This window comes from Caretta caretta, chromosome 15, assembly GCF_965140235.1.
Source record: "Caretta caretta isolate rCarCar2 chromosome 15, rCarCar1.hap1, whole genome shotgun sequence".
NCBI lineage: Eukaryota > Metazoa > Chordata > Testudines > Cheloniidae > Caretta > Caretta caretta.
In genome coordinates this window covers 14,117,244-14,123,243 of record NC_134220.1, presented here as the reverse complement: position 1 = coordinate 14,123,243, position 6,000 = coordinate 14,117,244, and positions in this window count along the sequence as shown.

The following is a 6,000-nucleotide window of genomic DNA, read 5'->3' as shown; positions in this document are numbered from 1 at the left end:
GTCTCTTGTCTCATACTGAGATTGTTCGCTCCTTGGCCAGGACTGTCTTTGTGTTCTATGTTTGTACAGAGACCAGCACAACGGGGATCTGGGCCATGAGCTGTCCTCCCAGGGGCTGCAGAAATACAGATACGTAATAATCACTGTGATGCAGCCACCTCTGAAGGACATTCCTGGGTAACATTTTGCAGAGATGTTCAGTATTAAATGTAATGTCAATTTAATGAAATATCATTATAAAAGCACTTTGCAAAGAAATACCCAGCAATTCCGTTGAGAAGTTGGTCATAAATCTACAGCCGAAATCAGTACATTTGGGTGCCTCGGACCTCCTGTCTTGCAGCCTCCCCCACCACGCGGTCTGAATGAGGGATCTGAAAGGACGCAGCTGTTCAAACGCCACAGTCTGTGCACCAGACTCTTAAGGACAAATGTGTATTGAACAGTTACTTTATTCTGTGACAAACAGTTCATGATACAAGTGCAGGGTGACAGCGCCCCCTGGTGCCCAGTCAGAACTGAACCACACGCAGCAGCGTAGATGGGGAAAATCCAGGTGCATCTCAAATCACATTTTATTCTCTCCAGGCCCTGGAGTTTAAGGAGAGATTCATTCCAGTTCCCAGCTGCACGCAGCTCAGGTTTAGCCTTAGGAATGTAGCTACCTTCAGACTCCACTTGCGTGTTAATATTTTACATGTAGAGACATCATGGACCCAGGAACCCTCTGTAACTCATCAGACAAGTACAGGGCAGGGTTCTGGAGGGGAGGGGGCATGCAGGGGAAGGGATCTTTCTACTCAGTGGGTCCCAGTGAGGCTTTGATCTCTATTAACACAATCATTCGCAGGCTCACACTTTCCTAATGAGACTTTTCTTACGCTGATGGACTCTTCTTTTTCCACCCTGGCAGCGTATGTGTGAAACGTCTGGGATCTAACTCCCAGCTGTTCATTCTAAAAATCTCACTGGGTCTCCATTTAATTACAAACTTGTGTTTAACTGTAATGGCCTTAGCTCACCGCACATATTTGGGAAGCAGGTTTTAAAAAGTTTAATGATTTTTTTTTAGAATGATAGTTTACCCAAACTAAGGACTAAGATTGTATTAAGGGTCAGATCCTGGCTCTACCAAAGTGAAAGGCCAAACATCAACTGGTTCCAATGGGAAGAAGATTTGGTATGAACTAGTCAGAAAGTGGTAAAGCTCATGAGATACTGTCACAGGGGACTGGCCCAATGAGCCCACAGAACAGCAGCAGTAACTTAGTGACACAGGATGAACTCGTGCTGGGCAGAGGTTGAAGGACAGAAGTGGGAGGTTTGTGTCTGAGTTCCCCATTTGCCTGCATCGCTGTGCACTCCCTGCAGCACAGTAATAATCAGCCTCATCTTCTGCCTCGGCGCTGGTGATGGTTAAGTAGCCGATTTTATTAGAGGCGTCTTTGGAACCAGAGAAGCGACTGGGGACCTCAGAGCCCTGGTGCTTGTCCGAGTCAGTTTTGTACCTCAGAAGGTATCTTGGGATGTTCCCATTTTTTTGCTGGTACCAGGCAACACTTCCAAATGCGTATCCACTGCTCATGGCGCAGGAGAGTTTAACTGTGTTGCCAATGGACACCGACACTGCGGGCGGCTGAGTCAAAGTAAACTGGGAGAGGGACCCTGGAAACAAATAGAAACCTCTGGATTAACTCTTCTGCTTGGAGGTGACAGAACCAGGAATCCATGTAAACAAGAAAAATCACAAGGTCAGTGACAGAAACATTTAAAATTAAACCACAGAAGAAGAATCCTTTCCTTACCCGAGCAGTAAGTGAGCAGCGTGAGGAGCAGAGAGGCCCAGGCCATGGTCGGGAATCTAGACGAGCTCGGCTTCCAGAGGCAAACGGGTCTCAGGCTGGAACCCTGCGATTCTCTCTTAAACCCCCAGGGCCCGAGAACGGCCCCTTCATGCAAATCTGCTCCCTGCTCACTGGCTGCTGCTGTCAGCATCTACCTCATTCCCAGGTGGAGGAAAATAAAGACTTTAAAAGGGCAGGTCTTCCCCGTTTGGGTGTTAACCAGGAAGATCAAAAAGGGTTTATTTCCTTGTCTGCTGTAACTGCAATCTGCTCTCTGTCCATCTCCAAAGAATACTGCCAATGCCTCCCCACAGAGACCCTTCCAGGCAAAACCCTTTGTAACCGTTCCCTTCCCATTGCATTAGAATAATCTTCTACTCGTGCAGGGCTAGGTACAAGCAGCATTTCCTGTGTTGTAATTTTTCTTTCATGGGACTTTGCCCAATTTCTCACACAAGAGAGAAATTCATTCTGGCTCTTTTAACGACAGCGAATTAAATGTCTAACTGGGGCCATGTCCAGTCCAATGCTATTTATTTTCTGGGAAGCCCCCGTGAGTCCTGTGTTCTGTTCACTCCGCCCAGTGCTTCATTTGTGCCAGGGCTAAGCCCCGGTGCCTCTGGGCCGGGCAGTTCACACCCCAGCATCGCTGAGCTTGCCTCGTCAGTTATGAAAGTAAAAAAATTGCTCAAGCCACAGCTTCTAACTGCTTGAGCCCCAGCACCTTTTTCGTCACAAACCAAGCGCTGACTCTGTTCCCTCTAGGGCCTGGGGCTAATATTTGCAGACCCCAAACAGGATGGGCCTTACAGACCCTAGATAGGATGACGGACAGGGACAGTATCTAAAGGGAGGAGGCCCGTTGCTGAGATTTCTATCAGGTCGACATCAAGCCAGCTAGGTATTGTTTGTCTAAATTGCCATGTGTGTGGATTCCCTTTCCCGCAGGCATGGACCAGCGGCAGGGAGGTGATTCTCTGCTAGGGAAGAGAGAGCATCTTCGTCTCTTTTCCAATTTAGCGGGGGGAAGCTGCGGAACGGTTGGGGTTTGGTCTGAATTCAGTGCTGGAGGCTGGGCCACTGACACCCACCGTGATGAGTCTGCCGAGCAGCCGCAGGTCGCAGGTGAAGGCAGGAAGGTACCACGGCGAATGGGGGACGGTTGGTGAGAAGTGTAGCAAAGGGTCTGGGAGGAGCGTGACATCGCCGGCGGATGGCAGAGAGGCTCTCAGGACCCAGCAGGTGTTAGAGCCCATAGAGCCTAGAAGCTGAAGCCCAATGCCTGTCTCTGAGTCGTGGTCCAGCTGGCTCTCTGCCAGGTATTGTCTCAGCAGGACAGTGCTGTGTCTCACAGCACTCCAGCCACCCCACCAGGGGGCGACAATTCCACTATTTCGCTCTAGAGAACGACCAGCAGAACCTGCTCCTGACACGGCCTCACGAGTGGGACTCGGCCCTGGGCCAGCTCTGGGGCGACAGGTGTTCAGTCCTCAAGGCCGCTCCAGACGTGGCTTCTTTGCCGAGCCTGTGAGCTCAGCCCCTGGGTGTGAGCTAGCGACTGGATTAGTGTCACACTCAACACTGGGCCGGCCCCTGTAAGGATAAAGGGGGCTTCCGTCATGTCATCAGGAAGGCCTAAAAATAGCCATCGCTTCAGTCTCTCTCCCTTGGGGCAGATGGGGGAGCTGCTGCAGCAGTTCCTACAGCGAGCCTGGCTTCTCTTCTGCATTCAGGCTTCCTTCCTCCCCTCAGACACACGGCGCTGTCTTGTCATGCGCCACCTGAAAGCAGCGTTCTCCGCGCTCCGACACATTACCCTCGACACAAACGCACCATAACGCCCGCTCCGGGGGGCGCCGCCTCTTCTCCCAGATGCCTGCGAAAGGGAAAGACCTGTTTCATTGGTGCACGAAGAAAGGATGATTTTGAAAACTCCTCTAGCCTCCTCCCCCACAGCTCCTTTGTCTTAGTGAAAGGATCTTGGGGCCAGCTGTCACCTGGTCGGGAATAAGCTTCACTCCCATGGCTGCTTGGAATCTTACTTTAGATTATTTCAAAATTATGAACTCCCCTTCTGTGAGAACATGCTCCACTTAGTGAGGTCAAGGCCCACCATGTAACTCATCAGACATGCCCAGGGCAACACACCAGGACGGAGGGGGGTTCTGTGCTACTCAGTAGTCTGCAATGTGGGCCCTGTGCCTTGTTTAACGGGGGCTGGGAGGAGTGTGACACTGGAGGTGGATTTCAGAGCGGTTCTTGGGACCCACCAGGTGCTAGAATCCACAAGACCTAGTAGCTGACGCTCGCGCCTGTCTCTGTGTCGTGGTCCACCTGGCTCCCGTCTACTGTCCCAGGAAAAAGGTTGGTGTCTCACAGTGCTCCAGCCACCCCAGCAGGGGGCGACGATTACACACTATTTCCCGACAGAGAGTGACCAGCAGAACCTGCTCCTCAGCCGTCAGACTCCCCTGGGTTCGCTCTGGGTGACAGGGGAGTTCCCTTTTCACGGCCATTTCACTTACAACAATGGTGGTGTTATTAGAGTCACCAGATGGGCCTGTCTCAGCAAGTGGTACAAGTTCTCTTGAACTGACTGTGAGATCTTGGCATGGTCCTTTTGTAGCAGCTGATCATATACCAGAAACAATCTGTTCACTTCTTAGTCTCCCTAGAGCAAGACAGAAGAGCTCAGCATTGCTACACAGAGAGACGTTTTATAAGAGATATACCTGGGCAAGGATTACGTCACCCACCCCTGCAGTGCAGCCACCTCTGCAGAACATTCCTGGGCAACGTTTGGTTGCACAGTTGGACATTAAATGTACGTGTTAAAAAAATCTTTATAATTCTGTGTCCAGCAGCTACACCAGACTGGTTATTTATAAATCTACAACCTAACTCAATGGATCTGGGTTCTTTCAATGTTCTATCTCATCCCTACCCCGCCCAATCTGTCTGCACCAGGGATTGGAAAGGAAGCAGCTCTTTGAACACCACAGTCTGGTACACACACAGGTGAAAATAAACATGTATCAGTTACTTAATTCCAGTGTAGACAGTTCACAGTGCAAATGCCGGGAGACGTCGCCCTCAGGGGCCCCAATTGTAACTGATCCCCGTCACTGAGCTGCAGAAGAGTAGAGGGGTAAATCCAAGTACCTCCCAAATCTCATTCGTATTTTCTTTCCATCTCTGGAGTTTAAGGAGAGATTCACTGTAGTTCCCAGCTCAGACAGCTCAGTTTGTCTTATGAATGAGGCTCTGTGTTAATACGTCCCTTCAACTCCCCTCCTGTGCTCCTATTTCACATGTAGAGAGAGCCCGGACTTCACTGTTGTTCTCTTACTAAACTCTGAAGCGAGACCGTGGGCCACCAATAGCGGTGGGTGGGAGAACGGGGCTGGCTTAGAGACGACTATCAGTGCAGGCAGTAACCTCTGCTGTGATTTCTCCTGGTCATTAATTGGTCTCTGGGACCCAGCTCTGTGTTTACAGGAAAAAGAAAAGGAGTACTTGTGGCACCTTAGAGACTAACCAATTTATTTGAGCATGAGCTTTCGTGAGCTACAGCTCACTTCATCGGATGCATATGAAGTGAGCTGTAGCTCACGAAAGCTCATGCTCAAATAAATTGGTTAGTCTCTAAGGTGCCACAAGTCCTCCTTTTCTTTTTGCGAATACAGACTAACACGGCTGTTACTCTGAAACCTGTGTTTACAGGGAGATCCAACACTGTGTGCGGAAGGGAAAGCCCATCTCAGGGAATCAGAGCGGAGAAGGTTTTGTCAAGTCTATGGCTGAATACACCAGTGGATAGCATTCCTTCAGCTGAGATGGATTCACATTACTTGTAACCCTTAGTCCTTGACTAGTTATTTATCACCGAGGGGGGAGAACTGTTCCTGACTGTTTAGACGTTGGGAAGAGAGCTCTGGGGGGCTGAGAGGGGGAAGAGCCGTCTATGCAGCCTGCAGAGGCCAAGTAAGGAAACAACACGTAAAAGCTGCTGTGGCCCTCTGCAAAGGCTGTGAAGAGGGACGGGAGGAGACCTTCCCTCTTCGACTGTGGGCAGCTGGAATTCTCAGTGCCCAATAATCAGCTGATCTGTTGAAAGTAAAATGCAAAGCTCTGCATAGGGTGTGGGACCCAGTTC